Source organism: Vidua chalybeata, chromosome 21 (assembly GCF_026979565.1).
Source record: "Vidua chalybeata isolate OUT-0048 chromosome 21, bVidCha1 merged haplotype, whole genome shotgun sequence".
Lineage (NCBI taxonomy): Eukaryota > Metazoa > Chordata > Aves > Passeriformes > Viduidae > Vidua > Vidua chalybeata.
Genome location: NC_071550.1, coordinates 4,619,476 through 4,632,818, shown reverse-complemented (window position 1 = coordinate 4,632,818; position 13,343 = coordinate 4,619,476). Strand labels below are relative to the sequence as shown.

The following is a 13,343-nucleotide window of genomic DNA, read 5'->3' as shown; positions in this document are numbered from 1 at the left end:
GGGTGTGGGTGCCCTCTCTCCATTGTAATTTGCACCTTGGAGCTGCCATCACTGGTTTGTCATGGATTGCTTCTCCTGGCTGTGGGGAGGTTTATTTGCTTTAAATCCTAAACCTTGAGTTGTGTATTAATAGCACAGTAAAGCATCGCTTTTGTGTCCAGCACAAACCAGGGGTTATATAAAACACAGATTAATGGGAATCAGCAAAATACAGGAGCATGGGGAGGGATGCCATGAGGATGGCTTGGAAAGGGAGGCAGGAGGGAGGTGGCAGGTCCAGAGGGTAGAGAAGGTGGCTGAGTGGGCTCAGAGCACTTCCTGGCAGGATTTGCTCCGGTCATTGTTCTGCAGCCCCGATTTAGGCCATTTCCTGAACCAGCATGTCTGTGACCAGGGGTCTTTTGTCCCTGAATGATAACAAAAAGGCAGAAAGGTGGTCTGGGTGGAAATGGCTGCTTTTTTGCCCTTTTTTTTTTTTTTTTTCCATTTATTTCCCTAGCTGATATGCATCATTTCTGCAACTGCAAAAAAGCAAACATAGTACAGGCAGGAAGATGAATGAATAAGCGGTTGTCCAAAGGAAAGGCACATCTTTCACTAGGGGTAAATGAACCTCCATTCCCAACATGGCTTGTTTTTCCTCTCCCATCACAAAAAGCAAGGTGATACTTGGGTTAAGAAAGGCTGAGAATTCTTAGGATCTCCTTTCTGCTCTTGCAGTCATCAGTGGGAGATCAGTGTTGGTTTCCAGGGACCCCATGCACAACCCACAACAGCAGTTCCTCAGTTTTGGGCAGAAAAATTCCCTCTCGCGGACTTCTCAGCTCAGAAACATTCAAGATGTGCTGAAGGGGCAGCTGATCCAAACCCCTCCTGCTGCTATTCCTCAGAGCAGGGGCAAGGCAGGAGAGAGGGAAAGCAACAGGTTTCTGGGCACCTGCCTCTGATGTGACCTTCCGTGGGAGAGCGTGACCTCGGCAGCTCTGCCCACCCCGACGGGAAGATGCCTCCCACCCCGGGAGGAAGGCACAGCTGGACTCCAACCATCAATCACGTTCCACCGGGAAGGGCTTGTATGGGCTGTGGGATTCCTGGTGGGGTGACTTTTTTTCAAAGCCTCCTGCAATAACAGCAACCGTTGCTCAGCTTCCTTTCTAGATAACCTTTTTCCTGCTGCCCAACATGCTTATCTGCTGCAGACAGGCTGGCAAGATGAACCGGAAAGCTGATACCTTATCTCTCCCTCTCAAGGAGCCTATTTAAGTGCTGGAATGTGTTGAGATGGTTAATGATTGTTAAAATCCAAGTGAGGAACATGGACCTCAGGACAGGTCCTGCTGGGAGGGAGCATTTAGTCAAAAAGGAGACTTGAGGGACTACAGCCTTTCCAGGCTCTTCTATCTTTTATCTGCCAAAAGATGCATCACCTAAAATGTAAAATATTTATTTTAAATTAAAAGGTATAGACTGAGTTTTCTGGCTAATCTGGGGATTACCACTGCAGGCTGCTCCCAACTCAATGAGGTTTGCTGTGTCCCTTGGATATGGTTTTATCTGTGTCTCAGTTTACTCACTGCAGGAAGTACACTGCTGTGGGCCTGCCCTGCAAGGGATGCAGTGTGTGATTCCTCGCTCACCCTTTAATCTGGCTGCTGTGGGAAGCAGTAAGATGCTCACACATTCATAAAGGTAAATAGGATTGGAGAGCTACCGGGCTAATTGAAATGAACGGGGCTCAGCGGCTCAGACAGCCTGATACAATGAAATGAGACCTCTCTGGGGACACAGGAGTCAAGCACAGCTTCAGCACTTCACTTATTTCAGCCACTGCAAGTGGCAGCTACAGCAATAGCAATTGCAGGCGCTGGGATTGGAGCACTGTGAGAGGAGAGGGGCCAGGGAACACCGGCATGGCCGGGGTGATGTCTGTAACAGCTGCTGGGGATGGGTGAGAGGCTTATTTTGGTCCTGACCTGGGTGAAAAAATAGCTGTTGGAGATGTTGCCAGCCTGAAACACTCTGTCAGCAAGAGCCAGAGTGCTCTCCTTCCTGATAGACAACTGTGTTCCAGCACACCCGGGGTGGGTAGGATGGGGAAAGAGGAGCAGGGCCAGGCAAACCCTCACACCAGTAGGCTGTGGGGCTGAGGAGCTCTGGGAGTGCCCAGGTCCCAGCGTGATGGGAGCTCGTGTGTGTGCGAGGGGTCCCTGCACCCCCTGCTCTGGCAGCACCCCTGAGGGCCAGGCTCAGACCTGGGGATGGTCCTTTGTCACCCCATCTGCTCTTGGACTGTTTGCAAGAGAAGCTGTTCAGCTGCAATGCACGCTGCTACCATGGGCTGCTGCATCTGAAAGTTAATCTGTTCCACATCACCGACTACTTTTCCATAGCAATGCATAAGGGATCACCCCAGAGCAGACCTCAGCCTGTCTCAGCCAAGAGCTTCAGCAGAAAGACAGGTGATGCTGTGGCAGCCAGGCTGGGACAATGTGCTTTCTGGGAGGTCTGATCCCATCCCAAATTTGCTAGAGCTGCCCTATCCCCTGAGGCTTTTCATCCCCTGCAAAACTCTTTAAATTAGACATTGAAATGTGCATGTCTGCCAGATCCTCCAAATTTCTTTGCATCTTATGAGGTCCTTGGCTCCATCCTGTTGGGTAGGAGCAGGATGCCAGCCTCAGTCACAGCCTTTTTGGGGGTTGCAGAGAGGACCCTGCAGGGAAGCAGGACGGGAGGCCTGTGGTACTAATTTTTCTTTCCATGATGAGATTTGATTACACTGATGAGGAACAGGGCTGTTATGGCTGCTGTGTCCTGATCAATCCTATGTGTCTTTGCCCCTGCCCTCCTTGTTTAATTCCTTTAGGACAGCACTTGTATTTTTGGAGTCATTGCAGCTCCAGTCCAAACCCTGCATCCCTGCTGGGTGCAGCGACTGTCAGGATGGGGCTGAGCTGTCCTGCAGAGAGAACGAGGCCATCTTAGCAGTTGTCCCTGTCAATGAAAAAAGTAGGAATGAGGGAGATCCATCTGAGCTGCTCGGCGCCTGTCTTGTGATTCTGAAACCCAAGAGCCCCCCCTGACTCAGCAGGTTATTAATAACCCCCTGGCTGTGCTCCCACCATAGCGCCTGCCAGCCCTGGCACTGCCTGGCTCTCCTCCGTGGTGAAGTGAGATGCACATCCCAGGCAAGGGCAGGAGCTCCTTCTTGCCAGCTTGCGTACCCCATGCTCACCCACAGGGCTGGACAGGAATGGTGTGAGGCTCATGGAGGGGTCTGGAGAGACCCAAGGCCTCTGCACCTTCTGCAGCACAGGAGAGGCTCCTGTGCCTCATTGCATCCTTGTCCCACATCCTCTGGCTTTTATGTCTAAAATCAGTCTTGGCTGCAGGACAGGTGAATTTGGCCTCCTGCAGTGTGGAATCAGCAGTGCCACCTACCCCCTCCCCAGGCTGCTGCAAACCCTGGTGGCACTTGGCCCCTGTGTCTATTTGGACAGAACAGGGTCTGTCAGCCACTGAGTTTCCATCTGTCTCTGCTGAACCTTTTCTGTGGTCACGACCTTTGCCTATGCTCCTCTTCCCAGGCTTGTGAGGGCAAAGCAGATGAGTCACAGATCCCTTGGAGATGAGCTGAGGGGAAAGAATGGCACCTTCAACAAAACTGTGTTGATGATGCAATCTGACTTTGGTCTGTTCCAAAGGGAGCACCCGGGCTGCACGTAGCCTCCTGGGGGTCCCTCAGCACCGGTGGTCCCTGCCAGCCCCGGCGAGCACAGACCAGGCCTATCCAGGTTTCCTCGTGCCCGGGGTGGGCTGTAGCACACCCACGTCCCCACCACTTCGCACAAAGAGCCCTGGCCCCAGGGGCTCAGCAAAGCTGCCGGGTGATTTGGTGTGAGGGTGAGTCCAGCTATGTTCGCCAGGGCTGCTGCTCACTCGCCGGGTTCATTAGCGCTGCCTGGGTTCTAAATAGCAAAGCCGAGGTGCTCACAGCACCAAGAAAAACCCACTCCCACGTGGTGAAGCAGCTGCTCGACACCTCGGCCGCCTCTTTGAGCACTAGCGTGGGGTGTGAGCCCAGCGTACCGCGGGGACCCTGGGCTGTCCCCCCGACACAGAGGGCGGAGATGCGGGAACGGGGCCGGCCGCTGCCGGGGCCACCCTCCGAGCCCTCCGGCCACCGGGGCACGCAGCAGCCAGGACTGGGGACACTGGGGAGAGCGGGGCTCGCCCGCCGGCGACTCCAGGCTGGGTTTGTCGCTCCATCTAGTGGGGACACGGCGGGATGTCGCCGCCGCCCCGGATCGCGGCCCCGGGAGGGCAGCCCCGAGCAGCCCCCGGCACGGCGATGCCCTGCGACCCCCCCGCGTCCCTTGTGTCCCCACCACCAGCCAAAGTCCCGTGGGAAGTTACACCCAGAGCCATGTGGCCGTTCCCGAAGGGAGCAGGGACACAGGGACGGAGAGGCAGGAGGTGGATGGAGCTTTTGGGACTGATGCTGTGTTTTCCCTGAGCAGAAGTAGTTAGCACTCACTGAAATATTTAGGAATTTTGTTAATAATTAAAGAAGAAGCTGAACTCAAAAGGGACCACGTGGGATCTCCTGAGATGGAAGGGACAAAACTTGTAATGAGAAAAAAACACTCACAAGAGAGTTATTTCATGAATTCCCCAAGAAAAAGGAAATTCTGTAGCTCCAGAGGTGTTCCAAACAACGGCCTTGGCTTTGGGGCTGTGGAAGTGCATCCTGCAGCCTGTTAATTGCAGTTACCATTTCTGTCTCTGCACGTGTGCAGGATTCACATGCTGCCTGGGCTGTGATCATCCCGTCACTGATCAGAGCCACGCTCGGCAGGGACAGCAAGAGCTGGCTTGTTTCCATCTACCAAAATCCATCCATTCTCATCAGCTCCAGCGCATTCAGAAGCAGCTGATACTTCCCTTTGTCAGGGTGAAGCAAGATATTTTTAAGCTGTGAAACAGCAGCTGTCTCGCCACGCAGGGACGGGAGGGATCAGATTGTTGTGATGGAAGGTTGGAACCATGAACCCAAATGTGTCCTTGCACTCACATCCTGACCACAACTACAGTCATTATGAGAGTTTCACAGTAGGAAACAAAATTACTTTGTCATTTAAATCTGGACTGATCTTCAGATTTAGAGAGAAAGAAGTTTGATATATTTATAATATTTATATTATGAATTGTCATAAGAGTCAGGTTGATCTAACCACAGGAATGTTTTGCCTTCCTCAGAAATATTCCTTGTGTTTTGAGATACACCTTGCAGGACCCTATGTTAAATAACTCTATCCCCTTATTTGTCTTGGATTTTTCTTTCCACCCTTTTTGAAGAAGGGGCTTTGATAGAGCAAACAGAGGTGCTAACTGAAAAAAACCCTAGTTGCTTCTCTAAGTGTTTTTCTGTATGTTTTGGAAGTAAGTGTTGTATTGAAAAATACACCCAAGTCTTTCCCTGACAAAACTTTGGTACTTGCACCTCCATCTCCCAATTTTCCCCTCTTTTCTGAAGGTGCTGAAAACTCAGCATGTCACCAACAATCTTTGGAGTCTTTTGAAGAACACAAGCTGTCACATTGTAAGAAAGGTGTGTGATGTTTCTGGATTTTTTTTTTTTTTCCTTTCTTGAATCTCTTGCTATTTAAGCAACCAAGGTTTTGTGAGGTCTTCCAAGTGGATGTAGCAAGAAAGGCTGGGCTTTAAAATCTGCCTAAAGAACAGCCTTGCTGTCTTCTGAACAGCCCAGCCAAAGGAATAATCACTGAGCCAGGATGAGCAGAAGCAGTAGACTTGTTTTGCAGTTATGCACAAGGAAAAACTGAAGTCATGGCTGATTAAGTGCCTCCAAAATACTTGCACTATCAGGCAACTGGTATTTGGGTTTTGTTGCAAGCAAAGCTCAGTTCTCAGGCCAGCTGAAAGCAATTCACTTCTCATTGGAAGAATAGTTTCTTCCTTTTAATCAGCTCTGTTTTAAATGATTTCCATTTTTAGTGCCTTAAATAGTCATTTTGGTTTGTCCTTCAGCAGCCAGCATTTTCTCATGAAGAATGGAGTGGGTCTGCAGCCTTTAAAAGGACAAACAATAGCCTGGCAAACAAACACTTCCATGGCATCTTGTTTTCATACAGAGCCTGCAACTCCCATGGGCTGCAAAGGAATAAAAATCAACAGCCTCTACCTGATCCAGCAGCTAGAAGAAGCATTAAGTAACACAATTATTACAAGGAACACAGGCCAGGATTCCTGGGTTCTCATACTATTTTTCCATTCCCAGTATTTCATACTTATTTCAGCTTAGACAGGTGAGAGACTCCAGCTTCCTTTCTCTTCTTACAGAATACCTCTTTCTTCTTACAAAGAACCTCTGTTGATATTCAGTCTTAAAGAAGAGGGGAGAAAATTCTTTTATATTTGAGACCCAATGTCCCTTTGTTCTGCTTGAGGTCTGGCTTTCAAAACATTTCCTTATATTTGGATAACACAGCCTCATACGTGGGATTACAGAGAGCTGCCAGAGCTACTCATGTCTTCTACCTCTCAAATATGACAGCTCAACTCTATTGATGTTCTTGCTGACTGGGTTTTGGGTCCTAAGGCCCTGCTCACTTAGTTGCAGGCTCGAATTTCCCTGTAGCTGTCTCAGATAAGCTAATGACATCAGTGCAGGCATGAGGCACTCTTGATTTAGACGCAACTGAATTTGAAATGATTTTCATGCTTCGGGGCATAAACAGCTCTTACCTCATGGAATTATAAAGCATATTTTCCTGTGGACAGGTGATTCCACAGCTGACCATTGAGTGTTTCTCCTGCAGCAACTGATGTTGGCTTCTGTCTGAGACAAATGGAAAACTGGAAGGACTGTGACCTGACCCACTAAGGTAAATGTGTACTTTGTGGTGCCAAATTGCCTCTGGATGGGGAACAGAGAAGGATCACTTTGCTTTTTCCAAGTGTGTTGATGAGTTTTGTGAATGACTGTGAGGGCAGTAAGGCCCTGTCCTGTGGTGCAGGCTGCCATTTACAGCTGAACAAAGTGATAGCAAAATGGCACAGGAGCATTGAGCCTGTAAATCACCCTGCTTGGTGCAAGGCAGGGGCAGGGATTGATGGATTCAGAGCAAATTTTTGTAGAAGCTGCAGAATACAATAGAAATTCTATTATTTCTAGGAGGCCTTATACCAGTAGATATTTCTGTAGATGAGGGCTGTAAGTCCTCTGCAATGGATATTTTGTGTTTAGCAGATTTCTCACTAGTGGAAGGATGAAGCACACAGCAGGATTTCTGCTCTCACTTGTAATTAGTCCTGCAAGGATGAAGCAAATACTCCTGAGCTTGACTCTCTTGTCCAGGGGGTAATTTAGTAAGGACTATGGAACAGGTGAAAAATCAGTGGGTGAGCTGTTTTTCTAGAATGGATCCTGCATAGAGCTATGCACTGAATTTCATCCAGATGAAACCTGTTCTTCAGTCTCTGCCCAAACTGCTTCTCACTGTTGACACTCCTCCCTCCCAGTCTGTTGTGGGTCTAATCCTACCAGCTCTCACTTTACATCAGTTGTTTTGATTTATACACAGACTGGTGAGAGGTGGTGCAGGTCTTTCAAAGAGCACCAGAAGAAACTCCTCACCTTATGCCAAGGTCTGATCCCTGTGTATCCCTATGGACCACATGTAGTTGACCTGAATGTAGAGGAACCTCACTCTCCCCTGTGGTGGCAGAGACAAGTTATGTCCTCTGACTATGCAGACTGTGCCCAGCTTTGCACAGTGAGGGGGTGGAAAGTCCAGCCCTAATGCAGTCCTGAGCCAGACTTGCAGAATTCCAGAGCTGGCTCTGGCACATTGCTGGGCACAGGTGGAAAAGCCAGGAGGTCGTGGGCACTGCAGTGGACACACCTGGTAATAAATTTACAATTGTCTTTCATTTGTTTACTTTGGCCTTTTGATCGCCACAACAGTTTGCATTAATTTTTTCTTTAATTGCTGCATCTATTCCCTTGGCCTTGGATTGTTGCCTTGGAGATGCAAAGGAGACCTTTGGAGAACTGCTTGTTACAGCAGCAGATGTGGATAGTGCTGACCTGGACAAACCTGTGTGAGTCACCTGCTGATGGTGGGGGGTTGTAGGTGTCTGCATGAGTCACTGAAAGTGAGGGGATCCCACATTCCTGATCTCCCAAAGGGAAATGTTAATGCCACAGGGTGGCTTCCTGTCACTGTAGCTGCTCCTGTAGAGTGTTCTGAGGTTGGCATGTGCAGGAAGCAGGTTAGAGGAGCTGTTTGTGTGTGTGTGTGTGTACTTGTCTGACCAATGGAGAAAGAAAGAATTAGACCAGACTAATGCCACAGCTGCCAGTGAGTTGATGAGAGCAGGAGTTTGGGAATTTTGGGAAGGAGGGTTGGGGTCCTGTAGGGAGACAAGTGGAAGGCATTGGCTTCCTGTCTCTGGACAGGTAAAACACTTCTAGAGAGATGAGATGAGACACCAAAGGAGCAGGAGTGGTGTAATACTTTGATATGCAGAAAAGGACAAGCAGATGATGCTTTCAGCAGCACTGGTGCATCTCTTGGTAGCTCAGTGCCTGGCAACTTCAATAGCAGTGCAGATCAACTGTAGGAACATCCCATATGGTCCAGAAAGCTGTTCATGCATTTCTTCCCTCTGCATTACTCTTGATGGCTGTTTGAGATCATCTCTCATGAGCAGTGATCCGGGTGCCCGGCCTTACGCTGTTGCTGTAACGTGGAGAGAGGTGGGAACTGTTCCTCCTGAGGCATTGCCTGCTCTGGGAAATGTGCTGCAAAATTCCTCTAAAGCCACCTTCCCTTGATGGGCAAGGGCATGTGGGGTGGCAGCATATGACTGGTGACCCATGAATAAGCTGAAGAGTGCATTTGCCTGAGACCAGCAATTGCCCAGGTGCTTGTCCCATATATATAAATATATGTGTGTGTGTGTGCAGAATTTTTTCTGAACTGCTGGACAGTCCCTAAGAAATAAATGCATGTGTGTACTTGCAGTCTGGCCTTCTGTCACCAAATGTCACACTGACAGACACCTGTGTGTCTTACAGGACAGGGAAGGAGAATTGAAGAGAGGCTGCTCTGTCCTTGGGTGCAAGGGGACCACATCTCCAAAGCTATAAAAGATCCACTGGGCAGAGGAACTGCAATTTGCAGTAACTTTCACAACACTATCTTTCATGCCAATTTCTTGCCAGTGCTGCTGCTGCTCAGGTTGTGTCGACCTGAAGCTCTTTTTGTCTGAAGCAGGGATTGTGTTTGCTGGTGAGGCTGTTGGTATTTTATGGCTCTGTAGAGTGTCTTGGGAGAGGAGTGACTGCTTTGCTCTACTGCATTCATTTCCATCCTCTTTGATGACAGAACAAATTAAAATATATTTGTGGACTGAAGTCCTTCCAAGGGCCAGCTCCTCCTTTGAACCTGCTGCCCATGAAACCATGGGGGAACAGCAGGCAGCCCTCAGTGGTGTTTTCTGGTCCCTCTCAGGCTGGACAGGAATCCTCATGGGCCTGTCGTCACCCCACGTCCCTGTCATTGCCCTATGGCTCTGGGGTCATAAAAATGTGAGGGAAAAATTTCCAGTATCCTCTCAGAGACATCGTCCCTGGCACAGGGGGTGGCTGTAGCAATGAGCCCTTGCCTCATAAGAGAGATGCTCCAGTCCCGAAATCCTCCTTGTTGCCCTCTCCCAGACCCACTCCAGCAGCTCAGCGTCCCTCTGAGGACACTGAGCTCACAGAATCACAGATTAACTGAGGTTGGAAGGGACCTCTGGAGATCAGTGCAGGGTCACCTGGAGCAGGTGACACAGGAACGTGCCCAGGTGGGTTTGGAATGTTTTCAGAGAGGGAGACTCCACGTCCTTCCTGAGCACCTGTTCCAGAGCTGTGCCATCCTCAACCTAAAGCAGTTCTCTCTTATGCTGAGGGAAAACTTTTTGTCTTTTAGTTTATGGCCACTGCTCCTCATCCTGTCACCGGGCACCACAGAAGAGAGTCTGGCACCATCCTCGGACACGCCGGGGAGATACTGACATGGATTGCAGAGATCCCCTCTCAGCCTTCCCTTCTCCAGACTAACCCGGCCCAGCTCCGCAGTGTCTCCTCATCGGAGAGACGCTCCAGCCGCAAATGCTCTGGCTGCAAATCCTCCGCAGGCCCCTCTCCGGCAGCTCCTTGTCCCCCTGAGGGAGCTCCCCCTCAGCGCCGCCCCCGCGCTGCCGGCGGCGCCCTGCAGGTGGCGCTGCGCCGCGGGGCCGGGCCGGCACGGGAGGAGGGGGAGGAGGAGGAGGCAGCGAGTGCCCGGATCGGCCGCAGCCGCCGCCGCCGCCCCGCGCAATCCGCCGCCATCCGCCGCGCCCCGCGCCCATCGCCCGTCCGCACCCGGCTCCGCAGGCACCCCCGGCTCCCCGCCACCACCACAGGTGGGTATCGGGGGCCGGCGGCGGCGGCGGCCGCGGATATTCGGGGCGGTGAGTGGGGCCGGGGGGGAGGAGGAAGGGGAGGGAGAGGGAAGGTGGGACGAGGCAGCGCTAAAATGGAGCCGGAGCCAGCGGCTGCGGCAGCCCGCGGCCTCCCGGCTCGGGCGGGTCCCCCGGGCGGTTTGGGGGGAGACTCGCCCCGGTGTCTCGCTGCTGTAGCCGCCGGTGTTTATTGTGCGAACCGCCCCCTTTCTCCCTGCGGGGACGGGGCCGCCGCGGGGCCTGGCCGGGCCCATCCCCGCTGGCGCTGGCGGGGCCGCCCGGGCTCGGGGCCCCTTGTCCGGGCTCCGGCCCGCCGGGCCGAGCCGCCCCCGCCCCGCTGCGCTCCCCGGCGGGTGCAGCCGGGGCGGGGGGCTCCCCGCCGCAAAGGCAGGTTGTTTTTTTTTTCGTCGTCTGGAGTGTGACAAAAGATATTTTTGTCGCGCCGTGTGTGTGTGTGTGTGTGTGTGTGTCTCAGCAAAACAAGGGGGGGGTGGCATCCAGAAGGCTCGGCCGGTTTGTTATTGTGCGGGAGCTACAAAAGGGCCGCTGAGGCCGAAATGCGGCTGGGGCGGGGGGGAGCGAGGATGGAGTTTGTGCGCTGGGCGAGCTCGTTTGGTAGGTTTGGAAAGATGTTTTAGGGCTTTTTTTTTTTTTTTTTTTCTTCATGAAGGAGTTTCTCATTTCTGTGTGGGAGCATCTGTGCTGCAAGCTGGGGAAACCCTAATGCGGGTCCTGGCACACGTGCTGAGCATCTTCTCCAGGGGTTGGTTTTAGTCGTGTTGGTTGTGAATTTAGAGGGTTTTTTCCTTACAAAACCCCCCCATATCTCCAAATTCAAAGCTGCCATAAGGGGTTGGAATGAGCTGGAAATTGTAGGGTTTGTTAGGAAAGTTTTGTTTGGTTTCTATCTTCTGGGTGTGCAGAGGGTGAGATACACATTGAGTATCTACTCATCAGATAAGTGTTCGTATATTGATGTTACTGGTGTTTGGGGTGATAAGGTGCAGTAAACATAAACGTTTAGGGTTCGTTTCTTTCTAGGAATAGGTATAAAGTGTAAGCACATTGCAGTGTCTTCATCATCTACTGGGGGGAAGGCATCCCACCCCTTCTAGCACTGAATCCAAGTTTATAGTGGAAGTTTTGGTTTTGTTAAGTCTTACAGATTCACTTGACACCTCCACTGGAATGGGCTCTTCCATGATGGCTAAGTAGCTGGTCCCTGTCTTGGAGAGCCCACGTTTAGAGAATCGACTCCTGATGAGTAGGTTTCTCAGCTATAAACTGGCCAGGACATTACTTTTGTACTTGCCTTTTCCATGTTCAGTGTCACTGGGGTAGTGAAACCCCAGTGTTCCAAAAACTAGTGCTCTGAGCCAGAGATTGGGGGGTAAAGTCACCTGAAAGAGGTAGGGAAGGTAAGGCCATATTCTGAAAGTGGAATTTAAAGAGAGGATGGAAAGTGACGTTTTCAGGCTGATTTCTGACTGAAAATATGAAATATTTACATGCATTTTTCACTCCCAGTGAAGCATTGTAAATGAGCCTAGGTTTTATCAGGAGCTCACCTGTGGTCCATGAGGTCTTTGTGGGCTCATCATGGGTGATGCTGTTTCTTTTGGGTCTCTGGCTTAAGAAGTTTTTCCTAGTTAGCAGAATATTTTTGGGGTTACAATAAACAACACCTCTCCATAATGTTTTTCTTGTAAAAATTTAAAAGTTCAGATAAAAATCATATTCGGAAAAATTGCAGATACTGTTTAGAATTGCTGCTTTGATGTTTTTGCAAGCCAGTGTGAGTACATCTGCTGTTAGCTGTATTTTGATTTTGTGTTTAATTTGTTGAGTGCCTTGAGTACAAGCTGATACCTTTTTTTTTGTTCTTTAGTCTGATATGCTTTTCTGCATGGTTGAGTAAACTAGGTATCACACATTTGAGGATGCTTTCAGCAGTCTTCACTGTTAAGAAAACAAATTTTTACATGATTTGATAGATACCTTTCTTAAAAAAATAAATTAAACCACGTGTTTGGTATGGGTTTCCAAATTTGCCATTATATAGTGCCTTGTTTCTTCTAAATTCAGAGATTTTTTCCTTTGGTCTTACAGTGCATTTTATGGATGCACTCTGAGCTTTTTTTCTTTTTTTTCTGTGTGTGCATGAGAGCTTAAAAGGGCAGCTCAGCCAGCTGGTTGAAACTGGAAAAGTGAGTAAATAGTCCATAAAGATGCTGGAAGGGACATGCAGGGTTTGAAAGTATTTTTGTTTCAGCAAGTGAGTAATATCGCTAAATATTTTGTATTAAAGTTATTTCACTTTATAGTGACATCTTAATAAAACCTTTTAATAAAGCTTTGTGTAAGGCCTGACTTCAAAGGCTAATTTATTTGAACAACCTCCTAAAGGTAGTGGTGGCATTAGAGGCTGTGTTTGTGTGACACAGCTCCCCGTGGTGCCTGGGTGATGGCACAGGACAGACAAGGCTCCGTGCCCGTGTGTGGCCTCCTCTCCTGCTGGGCTCACACCTGAGGTGTGGCTGAGGAGAACAAGGAGCCTGAGCTGTGCGCTGCAGGTGTGAGATGATCCAGGTCAGAATTACCTGCCTGTTCAAGAGTGCTTCTTGCTCAAGGCCTTCATTGTGCTTGCCTGAGTAATTGAAAGTATTTAAGGGCAAGCCGGGCTAGGTTTAAGTGCTGCTGAAAATAATAGTAAACCCTCTTCTATATATATATATATTTAATTTATGATGGTAGTCCACAAAGAGATTTTGCTCTAGTGGCATTTCCACTTAAAATTGTGTATTTTCATGTTGGAGGAATAGAAG

At 49.8% G+C, this 13,343-nt stretch overlaps 1 protein-coding gene across 7 annotated transcripts in view; it reads left to right on the top strand.

Moving 5' to 3' along the window:
• Positions 1 to 10,370: 10,370 nt before the first annotated feature.
• The window catches only part of PRRC2B (proline rich coiled-coil 2B), a 46,531-nt gene continuing 43,558 nt past the window's right edge, over positions 10,371 to 13,343 (top strand). For 4 of the 7 annotated variants that reach the window (XR_008434446.1, XM_053962166.1, XM_053962169.1 and 1 more), the window contains exon 1: positions 10,371 to 10,527. The gene's annotated coding sequence lies outside the window, so the exon portion shown is untranslated. The remainder of the gene's footprint in view (positions 10,528 to 13,343) is intronic. The other 3 variants (XM_053962167.1, XM_053962168.1, XM_053962165.1) reach the window with 2 other exon arrangements.